General features: G+C 42.7%; 1 protein-coding gene across 9 annotated transcripts in view; it reads right to left on the reverse strand.

Moving 5' to 3' along the window:
* The window catches only part of SGMS1 (sphingomyelin synthase 1), a 302,362-nt gene that overhangs the window by 229,776 nt on the left and 47,215 nt on the right, over positions 1–25,371 (reverse strand). Inside the window, exon 3 of one of the 9 annotated variants that reach the window (XM_068548127.1) lies at positions 10,646–10,783. The exons of the other annotated variants lie outside the window; for them this stretch is intronic. The gene's annotated coding sequence lies outside the window, so the exon portion shown is untranslated. The remainder of the gene's footprint in view (positions 1–10,645; positions 10,784–25,371) is intronic. 9 annotated transcript variants of the gene reach the window in all.

Below are 25,371 nucleotides of genomic sequence, written 5' to 3' on the forward strand. Positions count from 1 at the left end.
ACCGGGGCAGGCCGGCAATAACCAGGTCACGTGGGACTCTGAGATCCTGATTTCAACTGAAGATCATGGGCATCATGGGAAAGCTGGGTGATGCCAGTTTATTTGTTTCCCGGTTTTGTTTTGGGTTGGGTTTTTTGGGGGGATGGGGGGGTAGCAGATTTTCATTTCAGAAAGAGGATGGGATAGAATCCCAGTAAATGTAGAAGAGTGACTGCAGTCACCCAAGTGACCAGACCAGCAGGGTGGCAAAGAGTTGGGGAGAAGTTGGTGGATTTCAGATACTTTTTGAAGACAGAATCAACAGTGACTCGGTTTGGGAGAGAATACAGAGGATGAGAGAAAGGGAGAAGACCAAGATGCAGCTGTGATAAAAGTGATTTGGACACATTCAACCGGAAACTCTGCAAGGCAGCTGGACCAACCACGGTTGGAGATCTTAAGAGAGACTGAAGATTTGAATATCTGGGGGTTGCAGGCACAGAAGAAGAAAAGACCAAAAACATTGATTCCGTATCTTCTGCTTTCCAATCCAGTTAAATTTTATAAGAGTTATGCTGCTACACCTGTAAAGACTTAATACAGCAAAACATTATCATATAAGTCTCTGATTTTCTAAATTACAGCACTTATTGCAATTTTTTACCTCTTGTAGCAACTTAATTCAAGCAACAAGAAAACTCCTGCTATTGAAAATATTTCCTAAAGGTTTTGAACTTTCCTACCTTGTTAAGTACGGCGCATCAATATAATTTCATCTTTCTTTGGAGATTAAGTACTTTACATCCCCTAACGTCCTCACAAGGGGCATTAATTTGACCATTCAGAGCTCTGCCTATACAGTGATCTTCAGCCCCTCCCAGAACATCCCTCAGCTGTGGGAATGGGGACCACCTAGCTCCATCTGTCATACTCTAAGTGCACAGAGCTGTTGTAAGTTGCCAGACTTGGATTCAAGGCCAGGAGATAGGGCCAAGATCCTTGAAACTGTAATAGAGCCATCCACTCTTGGGAGGTTTTGGCAGGCGAAAAAGGCTTGTTTCCTATTCAACCAAGAGAACCAGAGTAGAGCCTCCGAAAGTCATGAGTAGGACCAAACTGTCGGACTTATCCACCTAAAAAAAGGACTTTTATTCCTGGAGCTGACATTTTCTTTTCTGACAAAATACAAATCTCCTAGGACAAAGGCACTAAAACTGACAGTTATTTCACTTCAAGGAGAGTTTCTGATTCTTTCCTACAAACAGATTTTAATAGGAAAAGCTCGAGATGTTGGCCTCCAGGCGTGGAAAAGGCTGCATGTCTCACACCTTTGCCTAAAATCACCCTGGTGGGAACTGTTATTTTTTTCTTAACATCTTCCCATAGCCACCACCACTAACATCAGATTTTCAAGGCACAGCTTCGAAGTTCCAGCAACCAAATTAGACCTTATGGGAAAGAAAGCTGAAGACAACCACACCCTACAACTTCCGCTTTTTATTCTTCAAAGACTTGCACTTCATCCAAGAGAGGGGTATAAACAAAATTTTCTGGGTTCTGTGTGTCTAAAATGGCTGGAAGTACATTTAATCTTCCCCTTAAAATTATTTTTATAAATTCAAAAAGATCCGACGCACATATGTATTTACAAATCACTGATTTGAAGTGCTGCTACTCATTTAATTCTTAGACGTCTGTTTAAGAAAAGATTACGAGACACCTGAAAGACTAAGAAAGAGAAGAGGAACTAGAATTTCTATAATCTCAACAACCTGGGCTAGAGCAGGAAATAGGCATATTTGTCCATAAAAAATAAAGGTCAAAAGAGTGAGGATTTATAAACGACACGAGTCAAAGTAAAATGGTTAAAAACCAAAAACATTGTTTTAAGGGCCATAAAGAAAAGTTTGTGAGAAAACAGGAAAGCTATATATATTTAATATAGAAACTGTATAAAACTGTATATGTATACTATGTATAACACATATATGTACATATTACATATATTATACATAAAATATAAAATGCTAGCTATCTATAAATTATATAAATCACAATGATGTATATTATGCAGAAAGCCCCAATTCTTCATTGTTAATTGGTTTTTATTTTTCAGCAACCATTCAAGCAAGTTTTGGAGGTTTTGGCTGTTGCAATGTAATGCCAATGGCAAAAAAAGAAAAAGGAAAGTTTTTTCTAATCTCCCAGTTTTTACTGTTTTTAACATGCAACTTCCCTGCTTTTCAGACCAAAGGCATGCCAGCAGTGTCCAGAGCTGAACCCACTTCCCCCACCCACACACAGTGTCTACAGGACACAAGTGACATTAGGCATCCGCATCTGATCTGCCACGATCCAGATAGCACAGGAGAGTTACGTTAGCACCCAAACTATCGTGGAGACCAAGTGTTGACTTTCTGCAGAGCAGTGAATGTTTCAAGACAAACAGAGATTTTCCATTACAACATGCAGCTGGAAAAACTGACTCTCAGCAGGGCTGGCAACCTGACTTAGGAGTGACTCTAAAATCAGAGGCTGATTTTCATATCACTTGGAATCCGGGGTGGGGGTGGGGGGGTTGGGGGGGGATGCACCGGGAGGAAGGGAGACCAAAGACATGAGACAGTGTGCTCCAGCACATCTGCACAGCAGGCCTGACAATCAAGTTATCTTAAAAAGCCAAGGCGAGTAGATATACATGTTACATATCTACTTGTAAAAAAATTGTTAACCATTAGAACAAAAGGGTTTGGGGTAAAAACAAATCTGCGAGTGAAGCAGAAAATAATCCTACCGATTCAAGGGAAAAGGGGTTTCTGTAGGGATGTAACCTGTGGGTGAGTGAACCCCTGAAACAAAGTGTTTGTGATACTCCACTTCCAGAGGTGGCAAGGGTGCACAGGAGGTTGGTTCTGAGGACAAAATAACCAGGCGTGGAGCAGTCGCTTCAGCAGGAAGTAGATACGAACTACTGGCTCCCAAAAGCCAAAGCCAAATAATCTGCATGTTGCAACCAAAAACTTGACTTAGTGTGCTCCAATGACCATGCTTGTGAGTATACTTTACAGATAAGCTTTTAAACCAAAACAGTTTTTCACTTGACTTGATTCCAAATATCTTTTAGCTTAAAAAAAAAAAAGAAAAGAAAAAAAAAAAATTCAAACCCACATTCACTCAAGCGACAGAAAACTGGCCAGTACAGGAGCCATTTAAAGAACGCAGTTTTACAGCCGTCACAGGCAATCCCAGGGCAGGCGTCCCCAAAATGGCTTGCACAGGCATCACTACCACAATCAGCACTTACCTTCCACCAGAGACCATTCTGAGGAAGAAAATAACCCATTTGGATGTATAGGTTCTGATGCATTTATTTCTTAAATGTCTGCTATACGCACATGTACTGACGTAACTTGCAGGAATGTGATAATAAAACAGCAATATCGGGTAATGGTTATTGAATGTTGGGGGGTGTCTGAAGTGTTTTTTCAATTAACCCAGTAAGCCTCGCAATAACTCTGAGAAGGTTACTTTTATTGTCCCATTTCACAGGTGAGGAAACTGAAGCACAGAAAGGTGAAGCGAGGTGCACAGGTCACACAGAGAGGCCTACTCTTGCAAACACCATCTCCGACGCAGGAGGCTGGAGCTCTATACCCCATACTTCTACCCCTAAACGTAAATGCTACATTAACCATGACACAAGCCTCCTGCAGTGAAGGAAAGCTGGGTTAAGAGTCTTCTTCACTTCATTTGTGTTCCCACCTCCAAGATAGATCCTCAGTTGCAACTAAGAGTTTGCTTTCCCTAACATTCAGTTTTTTCCATAATAGAAAATTTAAATCAAAAGCTTTTACTGAAAAGCTAAGACAGATAATGCATCAGGTCCAACTAACTGCAAAGTCCAGGAAGTAAATCTGAAATAGATCCTTTGTTCAACAATAAACTAAAACGCAACCTTGTGGTTTTAGAGGGTGAAATGTTTTGAAGATGTGAAGGAGACAGGGAAAAACAGAAAGTGTAACAGGGGGCCAGGAAGATAGCAGGAGTGCCTGCAGCACACAGCCCTGTGTTCCGTAAGCTCAGTCCAAACATGTCGTGAGCCCCAAGGATGGGAACCTGATACAACCATCCCTCTTCATTTGCCCAAAAAGAAACGTGAAGCATGTGCCATTTTTTCCATTTATGTGTTCAAACTATTGAAACTACCCTCATCTTCAATTTGAAGCTGGTAAATAATTTGGTTAAATTATTCACAGTTTCGGTCTGAGAGGAGGAAAAAGAGAGGCGAAAGGAACACAGCCCTGATGGCTATGGTCGCTCTAAGGAGAAGATGGTAGCACTGTGCAATATTAACAAAATCAAGAAAAGGGGAAGTGACCAGCTTTGAGGATGACGAGGCAGCTGTTTCACTGAAGCACGTGTAGAAAGAACGTCATGAACCTACCTCAGTAGGGGAAGTTTTGTAACATTAAAGGCAATCACAGGGCCCCTCTGTGCCTGGCATACTTGAAATTCCTGGCATTAGGGAGGGCACAGAGAAAGTGGCCATCCTCAACAGTGCTTTTAAAAATGCTTTCTCCTTCCAAGTTTCTATAAGCAGTGAGTTTGGATAGATGTGCTGGTGTGTCCCTGGTTGATGATTTTGTTGGTTGGATGATATGAGAGGAGACCAAATGATTTCCTTCCTCGTGGTCCTGCGTCAGAAGATTTTCTTGCTAAATAAACAGCACGCTATAGCAACAAACACAAGGAATAGACACTGCAGTAAAATCCATGGAGACGGGATTTTAAAAAACAACAGACTCTGCGTAGAACACAGGGCACTTGCATTCCATCCCTTATACCTACTAAGAACCACATGAGGTAGGAATTTTTATCCTCATTTTAAAAATTAAAAAAAAATAACTTGGAAGTTCTCTAATGAAATGTTGTTTCCACCACATAGTGGGTATCACTGCTCAGGAATGAGCCTAACAGAGACTCCTGGTTGACAGAAATGTGCCGGTGGACATGCAAGTGAGCATTACCTGGTTTGCTAAATTAATTCACCCTCAACTGAAGAGGACTCATGTGGAAACAAGGCACGGGAGAGCTACTCACTGCTTCTATTGAACCAAATGCACAAACCACAACATTTGAGGCTGGCTGAAGTAAATAATAAAATAGGACTCTACTTCAGAATCAGGAGTAAAAGGGCAATTTTGTAAGTTCAGGTCATACCACTAATTCGGTGAATACGCTTCCCATTTTATAAAACATGTAGATTCAAATGTAGGAGCATTTATCCTCCTAGTTGTATGCAAAAGAAATGACAAGTTCAAAATGCCAGCAGCCAATGAACACTATGTATTCCCAGGCTTAGTCTCTCCACAAGGCTGTGGTTCAATAAGTCTCTCTGCACCATCAATTATCAGAAGCATCACAACTTTTAAAATAAAACCACCACCAAAAGAGGATGAAGCAGGAAGTTCAACAGGAAATAATTCTGAAACTGACTGGAGACAGCCTCTGAAAACCAAATTAAAACTTAATATCCCATTAACTTGGATTGTGTGACATTCCAAGCTGGGCGGAGCTCAAGCTCACCTTTGACTCTTCTCCAAGAAAAGGAGACACACACATAACCACAACAAGGCCGCTAAATGTTTTAAAACAACCTGGTTTTTTACTGTTTAAGCTTATTGTTTGTGAGCAAACAGATTGCTTAATCACGAATTCCTCTCTCTTTTTCTCCTCAGATTATGCAAAGAACCTAGTATATACAAAAAATCTGTGGGGGGCTAAGGGTCCCTTAAGGGTCCTGCCTTTCTATTTCTCCAGGCATCCGTTTCTAACAGTTTCCCAATGAAGCAACTACAAGTTCTGTTCCCTCTATCTAATCTGTGTATGGCTGCCAAACTAATTATCCTAAAGCACCACTCTTATCAGCCCTCCTACCAAACATAGAGTCAAAATCTACTTGGCCTGGTTTTCAAGGCCAAGACATCTAGCCCCACCTTATTTCCTCCTGCCCTTCCTTCCCAACCCTCCACTCCAGCCAGACTCCTGCACTATCAACCCCTGAACATGGTTCTCCTTGGCTTACAAAGGCACACTGACCACTCTCCCACCCTGAAACACTCCTCAGCCTGGGAGGCTGTATTATTTACCACTCCTGGGGGCCATCTGCTTCTCTCACCCCTCCTCCTCAGCCACTTTTGACAACTTTTACCTCTGCCCAACCCCTAAATGGACAGCCATCTCCCAGGATCCTACCCCTTTCCCTTCTTCATCCAAGTAGTAGGAGTTTGTGAGTCAGAGATGGAGGCAGCCCTGTCTTAGCCAGAAGTTTCAAAATTATCTTTGGCCATGGCTCCTTAGAGAATTGGCTGATTCTAGGGCTGGAGCAAGAAATATACAAGATGCGCCTAAAGGATGCTGCAGGGACAGAAAGAGTACTAAAATGCACATTTGCGTGTGCATGCGCACACACACAACAATGGGAGCCTGTCGAAAGCACAGGAGCCAACTGAAAGAGCTCCCAATGGCCAAAGCTAGAGAAATTTTGAGCAACAAAATAAACAATGTAGTTTTGGGCTATAGCCCAAAACATAAACTGAATGGCCAGGAATCCATGCTGATAGAATTGAATGAACGAATGAGGGAGAATATGCAAATCTGTGCAGAAGAATTCAGAATGATTTATGTAAATACTCCACCCTCAAGAAGGTGGAGCGTAACTCCCTCCTCCTTATGTGTGGGCTGTGCAAAGTGATTGCCTTCCCAAAAACAGAATATGGAAAGGGGGGTGGGGGAGTAACTTTACAGTGGAGAAACTTGACAAACACTATCTTAGCCAGGTGATCAAGGTCAGTATCAACAGTGGTAAGACATGTTGACACTATGTATTGTAGATACGATGAAAATGGATAAAATATGGTATTCCTCATAAAAACCCATAACCCCAAACTAATCCTGAAAAAATACCAGACAAATCCCAACTGAGGGACGTTCTACAAAATGCCTGAAAAAATATATATGTATAGTACTCCTCAAAACTATCGAGGTCATCAAAAACGAGTAGTATCTGAGAAACAACCATAGTCTAACAGTCTAGGAATTTAAGGAGACATGACAACTAGATGTAATATGGCACCCTGAATGGGATCCTGGAACAGAACAGGGATATTAGGAATTTTGAATAAAATATGGCTTTAGTATTAATATTGGACAATTAGTTATGACAAACGTACCATACTAATGTAAGATGTTAACAGCAGGGAAAACTGAGCGTGGGGAACATATAGGAACTCTCTGTACTATCTTTACAACTTTTCTCTAAATCTAAAACTAATCTAAAGTTAAAAGTTTGCTTTGAAAAATTATCTTTGGCTCCTCCATCTTCCCTACTGTAGTCCAAAATGTCTCTTTCTCTTCCCTCCTATCCCATTCCCTTGGTCATCGCCCTCCCTAGTCTTTATTCCCCAATCCATCCTCCACACCGCTGCCAGAATAAGCTTTCTAACAGGTAAATCTGAGGGTAACACCTTCCTGATCAAAGCTCTTCAACAGCTCCCCCTTACCTAGATCAAGGCCCAGACAGTAAATATTTTAAACTCGGCAAGCCTACCCTACTCTGCCAATATAGCACTAAAGAAGCCATGTACAATATGTAAACAAATGGATGTGGCTGTGTTCCAATAAAACTTTATAAAAACAGGCAGAGGACTGGATTTGGCCCACAGGGCATATATATATAGTGTGTCAAACCCTGGCCTAGAGAATCAAGTCTAAACTCTAAAACTGACATTCAAGGCACAATCCACATAACCCCTGACCCTTCTCTCCAGATGAGCCCTCCTTCCTTTGGCTAAGTTATTTGCTCCCACATGGATGCACCCCCTGCTTCCCCTCCAGCTAGATGAGTTACAGCCCCTCTTCTGTGAAGTGTCTTCAGATCATTCCACGTAAAAACAACTTCTCCCTTATCGTAACTCACAGCATATCTGGACCCCTATAACTCATCTGGCACATTATCAGCTAAAATATTAAAAATCATCATATATTATCATTCAATTTTGTGTATTTGTCAGGTTTTGTTCTTTCCAATCAATTCCAAGTATGTTTAAGTTATTAAGTAACACAAAGTCAGTAAAGGCATCTTCCATGCCTTCAAAAGACTGGCAGGTAATGAGTAACTGAACTAGTACTTCCTAAAGTGTGTTCTAAGTACTTCATGACATGTTAACTGGTGTACCCTTTAAAATGAATTGTTTTTTAATCAACTAAGTCTGAGGAATTCTGGGTTCAACTAAGTTAAGCAGCTCTCTCTGTCCTAGGAATTTTCAAAGCCTTCATTTTACATTGTGAATCTCCTTAAAGAGGGATATATTACACAATAACTCTCCAATCCGTTAGGCCATGGATTTTTTTTTTTTCTCACATTTTTAGCATCTGTGTCCTGCAGAACAGTTAGGGAATTGTTGAAATTAAGTATACTCCTACCAGGCGGACTGAAAGTTCCAATTCTTTCTATTTGTCACTGTGGCAGGCTGAATAATGCACTGCCCCCAAAGATATCCATGTCCCAATCCCAGGAATCTGTCAATGTTACCTTATATGGCAAAAAAAAAAAAAAAAGGACTTTGCAGATGTGATTAAGATCTTGAGATGGGAGAATTATCTGGATGGGCCCTAGATGCAATCAAAGGTATCCTTATAAAAGGGAGGCAGAGGGTGATCTGACGCTAGACAGAAGAAAAGGTAAAGTGACCAGGACGCAGAGACCAGAGCACTGCAGCCACAAGCCAAGGAATGTCAGCAGCCACCAGAAGCTGGAAGAAGCAAGAACGGTTTCCCTCCTAGGGCCTCCAGAGGGAGCACTGCCCTGCCAACACCCTGAGTTCAGCCCAGTGAAACTGATTTTGGATTTCCAGCCTCCAGAACTGAAAGAAAATAAATGTATGTTGTTTAAGTCACCAAGTTTGTGGTAATTTGTTACAGCAGCCATAGGAAACTAATACAGCCACAATGCAAATCATGGTGCTGTGCTCTCTGCTGACATTAAATATTCTTGACGTCAAATTAGCCCTGTCCACAAATTAGATCACAGTTAGCCTTAGCTAGTGAGCTTTCATCATCCTCTTAAGGGAAACGGTATGAGTCAGTGGTCAGGAATCTGGACCTGGGTTAAAGCACCTAAGTTCAAATGCCAGTTCTAACATTTACTCTAGCTAATTATATGACCTTGGTCAGGGTGTTTATCCTCTCTGTGACTAAGCCGCCTCATCTGTAAAATGGGACTATATTCATAGAGTTGCTCTGTGGATTAGATAAGATCATGTATAAAAAGCACTTAGTGCAGTTCCTGACATACAATACTCACTCACTAAATGAACACTACTATTTTACATTAAAGTATTATTGCTATTTAGAGGCAAAAAAAAAAAAAATCTACTTTCACCAAAAGCTAAATCTCGTACTCTTTTATTCTCAGTTTGGCAAGCTAAACATCTTTACCCAATTTCTAGCTCAGGACATTTCAAATGACCTCAGCAAGGTAAGGCAAGTGGAAACATTCATGCTTGCCTCTCTGAATCATAGCTTTTAGGTATGTGACTTGATAAATTAGGACAGCTAATAGCTCCAAGACGTGAGCCTAGTGTCATGCGTTAAATTCGTGTCACTCATTAAAAAGCCTAAAGCTACTCTTCTTGTACAGGTTATCTTATAGGTCAAAGCACTAGCAAAGGCGTATTTTCTTAATTATTAAGCTGCTTATGTTCCACTTGTTAGTCTTTATCTTAATGTGTGGTTATGCTCAGAGCAACAGATGAAATGATTCTGACAGGCCTCAATATAGGGATGTCACAAGGCGCTTGGAAACAGCAAAGGAGATAAGGGTCTTGGTATAACATTATATACAAAAGTCCTCCCGGCATGTCTTCCACCTCTTGGTCTCTCCGCATCTACCACTATTCTCCACGGACAACCTGGGCACCACTTGCTGCAACATCCTACAGTGTCGCCAGCCTACGTGGGTGATTTAGGAGCTACCCTACAACATACCTGATCATAAATATTGGCTCACCATTGGTCACGAGGTGCTTGAGACACAGAGCTTTGATTCCTAAAGCCTTTAAGACCCTTCTATTAAAATGGAAGAATCCTTAGGAAAGTTAGCATGTTCATTCTTTATTAGTTATATACTTCAGTAGTCATTAGAGTAAAAGAACCAAAGGTAGGGCTGAAGGAAGAAAGTAGAAAGATTCTGAGAAACGATATGGGAAAAAAATCGTACAACCTTCACTATCCTTTTGGGTGTCGCAATCAAGAATTCTTAAGAAAATTACAGCTTAAGCAACCTAATCTACAAATTCTCTGGAATTCTGGGTGAAGTAGGATGGGCCATGAAGACTCGAATTCGTATGAGAAACCAACAGATACCTCAGGAAAAATGATCAAGACCTCCTTAGGACACTAGAACTAAGAACCTCCAACAAAGGTGAAAAAAGGCCACCTCAACTTCTGGGGGCTGTCCCAGGTCGACAGGGCTCTCACTAATAGAGCCTAAGAGACAGACAACAGATGGGCAGAGATCTCCCTCTCAAGAGCTGCCGGGTCACATAAGGCAAGGATGAAAAAAGAGTGACATCAGCACAACCCCACATTTCACACCCCACCTTACCCCTAAATGCCAGTCCAAGTTGGTGTGCCCTACGAGTGGCAAAGAAGCAACAGCTAAGGCCAGGAGACAGCCGAGCAGAGGTCAGCTCTAGGGACTAGGCTTGGAAGAACGTAAAAGGTCTCGAGTCATCCCTGGAACCTGCAGAGAGAAGCAGAGACTTAGAAAGAAGCACAGAGTAGGGGTCTCAGAGCACAGCTGGTGGAAGTTCAGAATCTATACTGATTTCTACACCCTCGGCTGTCCAACCCCCAGCAACTGAGGAACTGTAGAGGCACAAGTCACACTAACAAGTTATGGTAGAAACAACCCCAATTGAGGGACTGTGGGAAAAAATGAAAATAAGTCACACCTCTGACCGCATTCAAGACATAGAGAGATAACATCACTCGCTTGGCGGTGTCAAACAGATGCACATCATATGGCGTACGTATCAGTAAACACACATGGCCAAGCTGTCCTGGTCTGTCAATCAGGGACCACCAAAACCTCAGTAAGGCCTGCTGCCTCAAAAAGAAGCAAGCTTAGACTAATGAAAAGTTTAAATGTTAAGGATTTTTAAGAAGTACCTCCTTTATTTTTTTAATTTTAAAATAGAGATTGTAAACCCAAATGCCAGTGGCATCAGGCATGGAGAGCAAATGGTTGCAGCTGGCGGGTATGAGAAACCAGAAGGCGTACACCTCCTCCAAGAGGGCGGCCGCCTCTCAGACCAAGCCAACTGCGGCCATGGGAGCGTGGGCGCAGGAAGACCCCGGGGGACACGTGAGACGGCTGCGGGCTGCCCCCAACACAGCCCACTTAGAGAATCACAGAACCACTGACTCTCTGCTTGCTTTCCTTTTAAGATTATAAAAGTCAAATTAAATAAAATATAGTTCCAAGGAATATAAGTGAAGAAATGAGAGTCCTTCCCCTCTACTCCCCAGATTGTTAACAGATCAGATCACTATGTATCCTTCTTACTCTAGACACACAAAATGTTCTAAAAGTTGCCTTTTTCACTCAACAGTATGTCATGGACATCCTTCCACATCGGTACATTCAGATCTCCTGCATTCTTTTTAGCAAACCCAGAGTTAGAATACAGAATTTCAATGCTGGATGATGATCTTCTTGACTCCAGGCCTTAAAGAAACAGGGCAGGGCCTGGCCTGTAAATAAGCTGCTTATCCCAGTCATCTAGAAGATGCCAATTACTGGACCTCATGGGTAAATCCAGAGTGGCAGTAGTGGAATAAAGGATGTGGTTGAGGCCTTTGCTTCAGAGGCCATCCTTATATAAGGAAAGAGTTATTAAAAGGAAGAACTCTAAACTTCATATTTGAAATATTAATTCTGTTACTGACTAAAGATACCAAAAAGCTAATTAAGCATTCAGACCTTCAGAAACTCCAGTTTAGCTGCCAAATATAGAAAAACCTCTCTATCTAAAGTTATAAACTCCCTGGAGGCCAAAGCCTCCTTGCATGGCTAGCTTTCAAAACATTTTAGGAAACTTGACCTCAAATTAAAATCAGCATTTCAGCAAGGGTTACTTACAGCCTTTGAGAAACTATATTTCAGAGAAACACAAATTGCAGAAATAAGTTATTCTCTTATCCTATTAATAACGATTTGCTTTATAAAAGAAATGCTTAGGGCTTTTTTCTGGTATACTTTATTGCCAAGCTAGAAACAGGGAATAATCCAGATGGCTCCCCTTTTCCCTCTCTTCCATTGCCAAATGGAATCTACCACCCTAGCCACCCTGTCTCTTGACCCCCTTCTCCTCTCCAACCCCCTGGTTTAGGTTCTCACCAAATCTCAGGGCAACCACAGCAATAGCCTCCTAAATCACCTCTGTCACCAGTCTTTTCCCTCTCCCCTTTGTTCCCTACAAAACTGCCCAAGTAATCTCATTCACTCATTCAACAAATATTTACAGAGCCCCTACTATGTGACAGGCACTGTTCCAGGCACGAGGATGAAGCAGGGCGCACAATTAAGTCCTTCCCCTCAGGACCACCCCAGAGTAGCATCGGATAAGTGATCAGTGCCGTGGAGAAAAAGAAGGTGGGCTTGGGGAGACAGGGAGTGCGTGAGATCTGGGTTACTTTATCTACATGGTCAGCAAAGGCCTCATTTGGAAGGGGTCGTGTGAGCATGTCCTGAAGGAAGGGGAGGGGACAAACAGGTCGGGGGAAGAGTATTCCAGGTGGAGAGGGCAGCAGGTGCCCCGCAGGAGCACAAGTTTGGTGCATCTGAGGACAGCAAGGAGGCCAGAGCAGCTGGAGCACGGCAAGCAGGGCAACAGTCCTCAGAGGTGCAACCAGAAAGGGCAGACACACGGGGCCGTGTGGCACACAGCGACAACCGGGAGTTCCTCTGGAGTGAAATGGGAACGGTGCTTTCATGCAATAACTCCTTCCCAGGATTTCCTGGGAAATGTATAGTTCTCCATAATCTTGAGAAAAATGAGTTGAGAAATAGGGGGAAAGTATTACAATTCTCCTGCTTGCTGAGCAATCAACGTAGAACCCAGTGACATCAACTCCAAAGCAAGAGCAGAAAATGCTCCGGTGCAGAGGTGAAGGTTAAGGCCAACATTTTCCAGCATTGGGCCAGGAGCACAAAGAAGTGCAGCTGTCCAGATCCGATCACTCAGTCTTCCTTGTAGCGGTTACCATGTTCTTAGTGTGTATTCTCAGTCCTGTCTGCGGTCAGTGCTGAGCCAGTCTCACAAACAGAGTCAGTATTAATAAGCCACACATAGGATGGCTTCTACAAATCCTGATTCTCTCTAGGGCAGTTAATCCTGCTAGAAGACCCAAATGTTAACATTATTCGAACACTACCAGACAATGTTCAGAAGCATTTTTTAGTGTTTGAATATTCAGTATAGGGTACAGTTCTTTGTAAATAGTACTAAACTTTGTATTTCTTAACTATTAAATATTTTTAGATATCCATAATAATGAGTAAAGAGCAATAAGAACACTGGAAGTAATTTAAGAAACGTTAAGTAAATTAATTAGCTTCCTGCTAGATATGTTTTAAACATTGTAAAATTTCTAATAAAAGGAGGAAAGTTTTAAGGGGGAAATGTGTTTTAAAAGAAGAAATGCAAAGAAAAGATGTAAATGTTGTTGTAGAAATCAGCCCCTAATCTAAAATCTAAACTAGCAAAAATAATAATAATATTTCAACAGCAAAACCAAACCGAGGCAACCAGAAAAATAATTTTATTGTTAAAAAAGGAAATGAGTTTATATGAACTTAGAGAACCCAAATCTTTTATAAAAAGCAGTAAGTATGCCTGCCCTTTGCTCCAGAGACACTATATCTTTCAAGGATATTCTCTGTACAAACAAGGGAAGTCAGTGCCTCTACATGCAAGAGAGACCCATGGGGAAATGCTTCCCAGTCATAGGTAGGTTGACAACAGGGAAAGACAGAGGGAGAGTGTGGAACTCGGTAAGATTTAAGGTTGCAGAGGTAACTAACACAGACATACTAAATACCAGAAACTATTCCTGCCAATTAACTTATATTTATTTATATAATCCTCATAGCCACCCAAAGAGATAAATACTCTTATTACCTCCTCCCATCCTTTTTTTTTTTCTTTTTTGGCTGTGTTGGGTTTTCGTTGCTGCGTGTGGGCTTTCTCTAGTTGTGGCGAGCAGGGGCTACTCTTTGATGCGGTGCGCGGGCTTCTCATTGTGGTGGCTTCTCTTGTTGCGGAGCACAGGCTCTAGGCACGCAGGCTTCAGTAGTTGTGGCACGTGGGCTCAGTAGTTGTAGCTCGTGGGCTCTAGAGCACAGGCTCAGTAGTTGTGGCTCATGGGCTTAGCTGCTCCGCGGCATGGGGGATCTTCCCAGACCAGGGCTTGAACCCATGTCCCCTGCATTGGCAGGCAGATTCTTAACCACTGCGCCACCAGGGAAGCCCTCCCAACTGATAAATGAAGAAACTGAGGCACAGAGAAATTAAGCTACTTCTCACACAGCTAGTAAGTGGTAAAGCCAGATTCGAACCAGGATTCTGGCCCTACACTAGTAACCACTACACCTTCCTGCCTCCATGCTGCTTCAACTGGACCCTAAGATTTCAGAGTATGATTGGCGAGTGTTATTATACATGCTAATGGTTCAATGAACTCTCACTAACATCATCATCACCAACAGCATTATCATCACCATCATTATTACTATTTATCTGCTTATTTTTTTAATTATAAGGACATTTTATTTAAAGGCACCACACAAGCTTTCATGCCCATGTACCAAATCTAATTCCCCAGACTGGAAGCTTCCCCATTCCTGCCATAAAAAAATAAACAAGTTACTCCTGGCTGCTTAAATTTCATGCTTGAAATATCCCAGATAAGCGAATTGGAATGAGCCAAACACCACGATAAAAAAAGGCATCTGGCATTTTCTCCTGATTAACTGGAGAAGTGGATTCTGTCAGTGTTCCAGGATATGAAATTTCAAGGCCTTGGACCTAACAGTCACTGCTTTCGTGTAAGGATATACTGGTCTGGAGGCTATTGAGGACAGCCCCATAACCATCCATTCAGACAACACCTGGAAAAGAGAATTCTGACCCAAAACAGACCATGAAGCTAAGGGAAGTTGGTAAACTTGTCACAGAGTACACATCACATATCAAAGACCTGTTACTAAAACGACAAGGGCTGAACAAGGAAGACCCCTAATTATTGTTTTAGGTACCACAGTCTTTTACCTCAACTTGCTGTTGCTTCTTTAAGCAACATCAGTATCTTAACCACTAACCATACGTCAAGCTGCCAGAGGAGCACCCAGAACTCTCCTTCCAAGTCACCTGCAGTCACCCATACTCTGTGTCTGCTGCTACATCTGTTCTCCTGTCCACAGGGCAGTCACACACAGTGCATACCCAGACTGCTTTGGAAGTGAAGGAGAAAAAGAGAAAGGATTAAAAATAGCTATCTTGGCCTAATCTCTGAATATGGAAGATCTATCTATCAGATACACACTAGAATTAACCCCATTTTACTGGTAAGGAACCTGAACCCCACAGAAGTTAAGTAACTTGTCCATGGTGATAAAGGTCTGTCTGTCTATTATCAGCAGTTCTAGCAGGCTTTCTCAACAGGCTGAGCCTGCCCAAAAGGCACAGGAAACATTTTTACCAGCAGAGAAGAATTAAGCTTCTCGTGTAGCGAGCTCTGGGGAGATACCCACAGCATGGAGTGGGCGTTTATTAGTCACGCAGGGGGCAAGATTATATTCAGTGTATGTTCCATCACTTAGAAGTTTCTAAAAATAAAATCCATTCTTGCCTATGTAAAACTACAAGGAATTTCAAGTCGATTATGTAAACAGGAGGAAGCATCTGACACCTCTTCCTTAAACACAGGAAAGGAAGTTTAAGACAGAAGAAAGGAAATAAGCAGGTATAAATAGCTCAGCAAGAATGTGATTTCTTAGTGGGAACTTTCACAATTTTTCCTTCAATTTGCTATAGATACATACACTCATACATACACATATGTAAAGAAGTGTGTGTGTGCACAGTTTTATGTTTTTCCTTGCTGATTCTAGCAATACAACTGCCAAGTCTTAATGCCAGGCACTGAGAAAATGAGGAAAGAATATTATCAATGACAAGTGTCAGTCAAATCAATGGATTGAGAGAGGCCCTCTCCACCTATTTCTGGTGGCCCAATTCTTTTGGTAAAAGATCTGTCAACACCCATAAAAGCATAATACTCCAGATGACCAACAGGCACATGAAAAGACACTCATATCATTAATTATTACAGAAATGCAAATCAAAATTACAATGAGGTAACACCTCACACCAGTCAGAATGGCCATCATTAAAAAGTCTACAAATAATAAATGCTGGAGAGGTTGTGAAGAAAAGGGAACCCTCTTGCACTGTTGGTGGGAATGTAAATTGGTATAGCCACTATGGAGAACAGTATGGAGGTTCCTTAAAAAACTAAAAATAGAACTACTGTATGATCCTGCAATCCCACTCCTGGGCATATATCTGTAGAAAACTCTAATTCGAAAAGATACACGCACCCCAATGTTCATAGCTGCACTATTTATAATAGCCAAGACATGGAAGCAACCTAAGTGTCCATCGACAGATGAATGGATAAAGAAGATGTGGTACGTATATACAATGGAATACTACTCAGCCATAAAAAAAATGAAATAATGCCATTTGCAGCAACATGGATGGACCTAGAGGTTATCCTACTAAGTGAAGTAAGTCAGACAGAGAAAGACAAATATCATATGATCTCATATGTGGAGTCAAAAAAATGATACAAATGAACTTATTTACAAAACAGAAATAGACTCACAGACTTGGAGGGCAAACTGGCAGTTACCAAAGGGGATAAGGGCAGGGGGGATAGATTGGGAGTTTGGGATTGACAATGTGCACACTGCTATATATAAAACAGATAAGCATCAGGAACTTGCTGTGTAGTGCAGGGAACTGTATTTGGTATCTTGTAATAACCTATAATGGAAAAGAATCTGAAAAAGAAATATATATTAAAAAAAAGAAAAAAAATATATATATATATATATCTGAGTCATTTTGCTGTACACCTGAAACTAGCACAGTGTTGTAAATTAGCTATCCATCAATTTTTTAAATGGTAACAACATAAAAATACTTTAAAAAAAAAAAAAAAGCATCGGGCTTCCCTGGTGGCGCAGTGGTTGAGAATCTGCCTGCCAATGCAGGGGACAAGGGTTCGAGCCCTGGTCTGGGAAGATCCCACATGCCGCAGAGCAACTAAGCCCATGAGCCACAACTACTGAGCCTGCGCGTCTGGAGCCTGTGCTCCGCAACGGGAGAGGCTGCGACAGTGAGAGGCCCGCGCACCGCGATGAAGAGTGGCCCCCGCTCGCCACAACTAGAGAAAGCCCTCGCACAGAAACGAAGACCCAACACAGCCAAAAATAAATAAATAAATAAATAAATAAATAAATTTATTTTAAAAAAAAAAAAGCATCCTACTCTTTGACCCCGCAGCCCCGTTCCCTTTACACACCATTTTCGTGAATTTCCTCCCACACTTCACATCATGTTTCTCCCAGTTGTGATCGGAGTCCACATAGAGTTTCTGCCTCCAGCTGCACAGTTTTCCCAACAGTCATGTTCAAAGGTTGCATTATTTGGCAAGGGACCACAGTCATTGGGATAGAAGAGGGCTGCTGTGTCTTTTTATGTTATAATCACACCTTGTTATTCAAGAATAGTCTCTGAGCTAAGCAGCACATCATACACTTGAGTGCTTATATTGGGCAGATATAAACTTTTAAATCATAGTTTAAGAGCCAGTTAACTGGAACAGTCAATAGGAACAAAATAAGACTAGGAGTAAAAAGGCCTGGTTTCTGAAACTTGAACTAAGTTTATGACCTCAGGCAAATCAAAATTTCTCTGGGTCTATTTTTTCATCGGTGCTATGGCCTGTGAGTGTTCACGGCGCGCTGGACACTAGTCAAGCATTCTGCATACATCGGCTCATTGCAATCCCATCACAACACAAGAAGCAGGTGTCACCACCCCCATTTGACGGCTGAGGAAACGGAGGCATGAAGCTTGTATCAACTGGCAGAGCTAGGACAGAACACAAGCCACCTGGAGCCAGACCCTGCTGCTAGATTAGAGGATTTCTGGGGTTCCTTCCAGCTCAAACCCTCAATCTTTCTGACATTCTAGGAACGAGCTGTGCTTAGTTGGTCACATTTATGCCAGTTTTTTTGGTAGTTGCTCAATGCCCTTCACAAGTAACAAATCCTTCATCTTCAAACACCGAGAGATTTAAAGCAGCTACCAAGATACTGACTTCAGACCCTGACTTTAACGAAGGGTCAACCTAAAACAAACTAGAAATCTATGTGGTGCTTCAAATGCTTCTTGACAATTCAACTCTCCATCGATGGAGGAAGAACTGAGTTATTAGCTAAACTGAAAGGATGCAAGAGAAAGAAACATTTTGCTTTTGGAATAAGTGAAACTGGAAATAGAACCACAAACGGTTTCCAGGCTCACTAGCTGGTCTCCGCTCACTAATATTTCAGATGCCCCCTGCCGCACCCCTCCACTAAGGACTCCAGAATTTCGCTCATCACTCCACAACCAGGCAAAACAAGGAAGGAGAGACTGCAGTGACATCTCCAAGCCACCAGAGAGCATTTCCTCACCTGGGATCAGAAAAACCCACCTTAGTTCACATGCATTTCTTTTTTTTCAGATTAACAAATAAGTCTGAGGCCCACCCTTTCTTTTCTTTCCTTTTTCAAGTCCCAGCCTCTCCCCAGTCCAACTCACCCTCACCCAAATGAATGAATGAAATGACCACTTTCTAGATCAGAGATTCTAGGACTCAGCTGTGCACAGAAGTCCAGGTGTCTGACCAAAATGCAGATTCCAGCCTCTATATCCATAAACTATGATTTGGTGGGTCTGGTATGGGGCTCAGGGATCTACATTTCCCCTAACACTCCCTGCATGCATGCCTCACGCACAGGTACACACACACATACACACACCCAGCACCCTGTACCCCACCATGTACACATGTGGAAGACCACACTTTGAAAAACACTGCGCAGAGGCTGGAAGAACAAAGTTAAACCTCTTTATTTTTTAATTGAGGTAACACTGGTTTACAACATTATGAAGTTTCACGTGTACAACATTTTATTTCGAATGCTATACACACTATATAGCGTGCTCACCACCAAAAGTTTAGTTTCCATTCATCACCTTACAGTCGACTCCCTTTACCCATTTGACCCTCCCCCCAAACCCCTTCCCCTCTGGTAACCACTACTCAAAGTCACATCTCTTTTAAATCACAGCCTAAACATCGTCTCCATACTGTCAAGGGACAGGAGGGTTTTCTCTGGGTCCCCCTTTCCTGTGCATCTGCCTACGATTCCCAGGGCTCCACCTTCAGAACACACTTTCCGGGCTTCCCTGGTGTCGCAGTGGTTGAGAATCTGCCTGCCCATGCAGGGGACACGGGTTCGAGCCCTGGTCTGGGAAGATCCCACATGCCGCGGAGCAACTAGGCCCGTGAGCCACAACTACTGAGCCTGCGCGTCTGGAGCCTGTGCTCCGCAACAAGAGAGGCCGCGGCAGTGAGAGGCCCGCGCACCGCGATGAAGAGTGGCCCCCGCTTGCCGCAACTAGAGAAAGCCCTCGCACAGAAAAATGAAGACCCAACACAGCCAAAAATAAATAAATAAATAAATAAATAAATAAATAAATAAATAAATAAATAAATAAACACACTCTCCTCCTCTGATCTGGTCACTGCTGTGGCCCTTACTAGGTGAGCTCTAGCACTTCCTGTCAAAAGAAAACCTCAGCGGCAGAGTTCCTGGCAGCTTCACCAACTCACTCCCGGCATCCGCCGTCCGCCTTGAGAACGTCAGAGCAGTAATCCCACTCGTGAACTGTACGCCGCTCAGCAGATGCCAGCTTCTACCAGGCACTATGGGGCACCTACGAGCATGTGGTGGGCCGCCTGGGCCTCTCGATCCGCCCCTGATGATGAATGCTTTTGAACCCATCCTTCTCTGGCCAGACGGGAGACTGGAGTTGCCGTACTCCCAGACTGCGCCCATAGGAAGGGCATTCTGTACATGCAGGCTAAGCGGTCTTGTGACTACTGAAACAAAATAATGCCAAGAGGCTGCTAATTCAATTAAAGGAATGTATCACACCACAGTTAAAATGAACCTCGCTAAAACACCACGATACTGAAAACCATGTTAAGTCCTCTTACATAAGAGACTCTTTTTATGGAACTCGTTTCCTATGCAATCAGTCCTTCAGTGACTGGGGGTTTAAATTACACGGATCCACAGGTGCAGGGTTTCTGATTACACTTGTGTATCCTTTGGAACGAAGGTACTGACAATCCACCTCCAAGTGCCAGAGGTGCACAGGTGACGGCTCCCAGGGCTCCCAGGCCAGGCCTGACACCACACCTCACCAGGGGAAGAGCTACAGGGGCCAGAGGGGCTCGGCCTGAAAGAGAAACAGGCACCACCCAGGGCCCTGTGCCACACCAAGCCTTGGGCCAAGCACAATAACCTGTCATCCGACATGATGTTAAAATGTAGAAGGAACGCGACATCCTTGCACCCAAAGACGTCCCTGGGTTTGGGAGTCGGGTACAAAAGGGTTAAAATCTAACCCAACTCTACCATTGAATGTCCCGGGCAAGTCACTTAACCTCTCTGAACCTTCCATTCTGCCACAAGGTGCCAGGTCCTAGGAATGATAGGGCATCTGACTCCTTTGCTTCTAGGAAGGTTCAATGTCTCCATCCTCTTCCTCTGGGAGTGATTTAAAAGTTAACACACACTGGTGTCCAACGTCTGCGTCTCCTATGTTGGGGTGTCCTCCTCAATAAGTGAGCACTGGTGGGAGGGGAGCCCACTCCATCAGAGATGCTGAGAAGGAAGGCCATCACCCCCTCCCATCCCTGGCACCTAGTGCACGCACCAAGCCCTAGACAATCAGACGCTCCCACCCAGGACCCTGAATCTGGAGCGAGTGACACAAGGCGACAGGGAAGAGGAGAATGGAGCTGAGTGGCACGGCAGTAACCCTACATCCAAGGCCTCACTGGGGTGTTCACAAGCACGTGGCGTCACTCACTGTTCTATGTTGTGGTTTTGGCTGTGGTTCTGGCAACATAGCTTCCTTTGGTAACTGCTGGATATCCTCTCGGTGTATCTTTTTTCTGCTTCAGTTCTTATTTGCCACCAAGAACACATGGACAGAAGTGGGAAAATTTTGACAACCTTCGGCTTTGAGAAGTGCAAGAGAATGACAAAAATAAAACATCGAAAGAAGCCAAACCAGAGAAGTGACGGCTTAGAAAATAAGACTGAGCAAAGACTCACACTGCAAAAGTGGTATTCAATGAGTTTGCCCTCCTCTTTTTTGTATCTTAACCTTTACGATAGCGCCTTCATTTCTGAAAACAGACGCTTTCTCTATTTGCTTGTGGAGGATGCCACAAGCAAAAAACACATTGATTTTCTTTCTTTTATTCTGTTGACAGCTTCCTCTGTTCTCAAATTTCTCACCGATTCTTAGAAACTGGAAGGCGACGGCTTATTAAACTCCTTAGCATTAAGTTCAGTTTAACAAATCTTTATTAAAGGCCTACTATGTGCAAAGCACTATGCTACACGTTAAAGCTAAACTCATAATAAAAGGAGACATTTCAAATCAAATTCAACTGGAAATTTTGTAATTAATGCTTGAAACTTTTATTTTAAATGTAAAACACCAAGGTAATTATTTTGTGAACGCTCAGGGTTATATACAATATATTCTAGTGCTACAAAACCAAAAGGGTTCACAGTGGTGACCTACAAGCCCAGTGCGAACCACAGGCAGGTTCTGTTTGAGCCACGTGGCGTTGGTGTTGTTCAAGTAATCTATCAGTTACTTAAAACTCTGGATTTCTATGAAAACTGGGAGATCTGGCCCCTCATCGCCCATGACCTAGGCTGCCACCTGGCAACAGGGAGCGAGTTCCAGCAGCCTCTGCGCCTTCCGTAAGGGGCACACAGCTCTCCTGTGTGTCACAGGGCCCAGCCTCTGCTACTTTATTTAATACCAAACCCACTTTGCAAATTTATTTCACCTGCCTGGTCCCAAGAGGCATCGTGGATTCTTGTTTTAGACACATCATAATGTGGGCTTTACGAAAAATAGATACACACACACTTAATTCAGATGCTTCAAAACTTCCTTTTTCCACAAGGGAAAAAAGAAGGAAGAAAACATTCTTTCCCACTTCAAACATTCCCTGGATTTTAGACTTTCCAGAAATATTAATTTATAAAGTTACTGAATCTCTTAATTGCATCACGTTTTATATTTAAATGTCTGTTTTCAGGAAACGACAAAATGTTCTGCATCTCCATTTTATTCACATGCCACCCTTCAGGTGTGGGGAAAGGTCTCAGAACATTTGTCTAATTCAGTAGGAAAAACAAGCAGGTGGGATAAGAACCTTATGATTCTGTAAACATTCTTGCCTTGACCATCGTATTTCTATAATATATCAAACATCCTATTTTTATGAGCAAAAAGCATCTGGTGCTACAAGAGCAATATTTTTTTTTATAGATTTATTTATTTTTTTAATTTATTTTCGGCTGTGTTGGGTCTTCGTTGCTGCACGCGGGCTTTCTCTAGTTGTGGCGAGCGGGGGCTACTCTTCATTGCGGTGCACGGGCTTCTCATTGCGGTGGCTTCTCTTTGTCGTGGAGCACGGGTTCTAGGCACTTGGGCTTCAGTAGTTGTGGCACACAGGCTCAGTAGTTGTGGCTCGCGGGCTCTAGAGCGCAGGCTCAGTAGTTGTGGCACACGGGCTTAGTTGCTCTGCAGCATGTGGGATCTTCCCGGACCAGGGCTCGAACCTGTGTCCCCTGCATCGGCAGGCAGATTCTTAGCCACTGCGCCACCAGGGAAGTCCCAAGAGCAATATTTTTAAACAGCAGAATATACATATTTCTATTTCTTCCAAATTTCCTTTTCCTCCCATTGAGAGGCGGCAGATAAATTTCTCACACCTTTAGTTCTTACATAGCACTGCAAAGAGCTTCAATAGCCACTCAATAATGCTTGGTGAGTGCTTGAATGCTTGAGTGAAGAAAGGAATGAACAAATGAACGAAGGAACAAATATAGGAGAGACCAAAATAACATTATTTCTGAGCCAGAGGGAGCCATGAGGATCCCTTGCTATCTCCTCTCCAGGGCCTGCAGCTGCCTGAATGCCCTTCCTTGACTCAGACCAAACCCACCCCCCATCAGATCTCCCATCACTGCCATCCATATGCTAGGATTCATAACCCCTAGCCTCATTTTCCTAAATCTTTACTAGGTGTAAAAGTTGCTTTAAAAAGACCAACACACAAACTTATACTTACGTTCCTATGATTACTTTTCCCCTACATAAATAGGGGGAAATAATCTACAATGTACTGAGGTGGTATTTCTTTGCCCCAAAGAAGTGAGGGCTATAAGCACTGCCTGGGGTGCCTATAGTAAGTGGTGTGTGAATTGGAAGCCTTTTTTTTTTTTTTTTTTTGTTAAGGTATGAACAGTAAGGATACCAGGGAATGGGGCAACACGGCATAGCAGAAAGGACCCAGATTTTGGAGGCGGTACGTTTTTTCCAAGCTAGGAGGCAATAAAATAAAACATGGTAGTGAAAAGTGTGCACTTTGGAGTGGGATGGCCCTGGAATCAACGCTGCCTCAGTCACTATTACGCAACCTGAGCTGAACCTCCCAGAGGCTTCCTGTCCCTTCCGAAGTAGCTGGGGTGATCCCCACTGGGGGCGGCTGGTGTGACAAGGCCCCAAGACGGCACCTAGCACCTAGTGTGCCACAGTGGTAGCAACAGTGGCTAATCTCCATGACACGTATTCAAGGTCTTTTGCTGACCTTCTAGGAATGTCTGGTCACATTTCCCAAAACAGTTTTGTACTGGCAAAGCACTGCAAACTGTGGACCTTCCAAGGGAAAGATGCCATAAAAACTAGTGGAAAACTTTCCTAGGCTTCCTGGCTTCTCATTGCCAGAAGGAAGTTCAGGAAAAATGGAAGGTATTGTTCTCATAATCTTTACTGTTCAAACCAGCCCTCCTCACCTGCCGAAAAAGTCACACAAGAAACATCTTAGATTCTTGGTCCCTCAGTAGCAAAGGTAATAAAGGGCTGGAGCTCAATTACATAAAATCACTGAACATAACAGAAACCTTCTTCTAGTAAATCAGCTATTAAGTCTCAGGTGAATTCTGCCAATGTTATTCCTTGTGGACCTCAACTTTTCTGAACATATTTTTTTAATAATCCTGAAAAACATCAACATAATCTGGACCCTTATAAGTATAGCTAGTACCCCTCTATTACACATGAAATACTTTTCCGAAGTGACAATAAATGAGTAAAATGAGAGATACATTCAAGGTCTATGTGCTACTGCCCCGTAACTATAGTTCCCTGTTAGGGTCCTAGTCACATCATATAATGGGCCCTTCAATTCTGTATTTCAAAAAAGGGAAGAAGAAACTGCTTCTGCCCACCACCCTTCTGCAGGAGCTAACGGATAAAGCGGTCTGACTTCAACAGGAGTTTTATCTCGTCCAACTGCAAATACCAGCTACCTCTTGCTGCCCCAGGGTCAAATCACTGACAAAAAGTAGAAAAACGAACGGCTGCCTAATGAACTGTTTTATAAACAAATTCTCCCTTAGTGGAGGGAAAAGTAAACCTTAAAAAGCAGATGAAGATAGTATGAGTGTGTTTCGTGTTTGGTAATTGCAATCATTGTTGCTTTTGTTGTGGTCATCCATTTACAATGCTTGGTGTCAGTTTATTTATCTCTTGTAAAAATAAAATACAGTGTGTGTGTGTGTGTGTGTGTGTGTGTGTGGGAAAAAAAAAAAAAAAAAAAAAAAAGCTGATGAAGAGACAACGTCTTTAATAAGGCCACTTTGCCCGTGCCGGGGCAGCCTATGTTCCCTGCCCAGAGAACTGTCATGCCCATCTTAATAGTTAATACTTTAACAGAACACGCTGAACATTAAGAAAAGGCAAAAGCTTATGAGTCAGAAGAATGAGAACTAAGAAAAGCAAATTCGAATCTGGGTGCAATTTCAACAAAGCCTAGTATCTT

Source organism: Eschrichtius robustus, chromosome 7 (genome assembly GCF_028021215.1).
Source record: "Eschrichtius robustus isolate mEscRob2 chromosome 7, mEscRob2.pri, whole genome shotgun sequence".
Classification (NCBI taxonomy): domain Eukaryota; kingdom Metazoa; phylum Chordata; class Mammalia; order Artiodactyla; family Eschrichtiidae; genus Eschrichtius; species Eschrichtius robustus.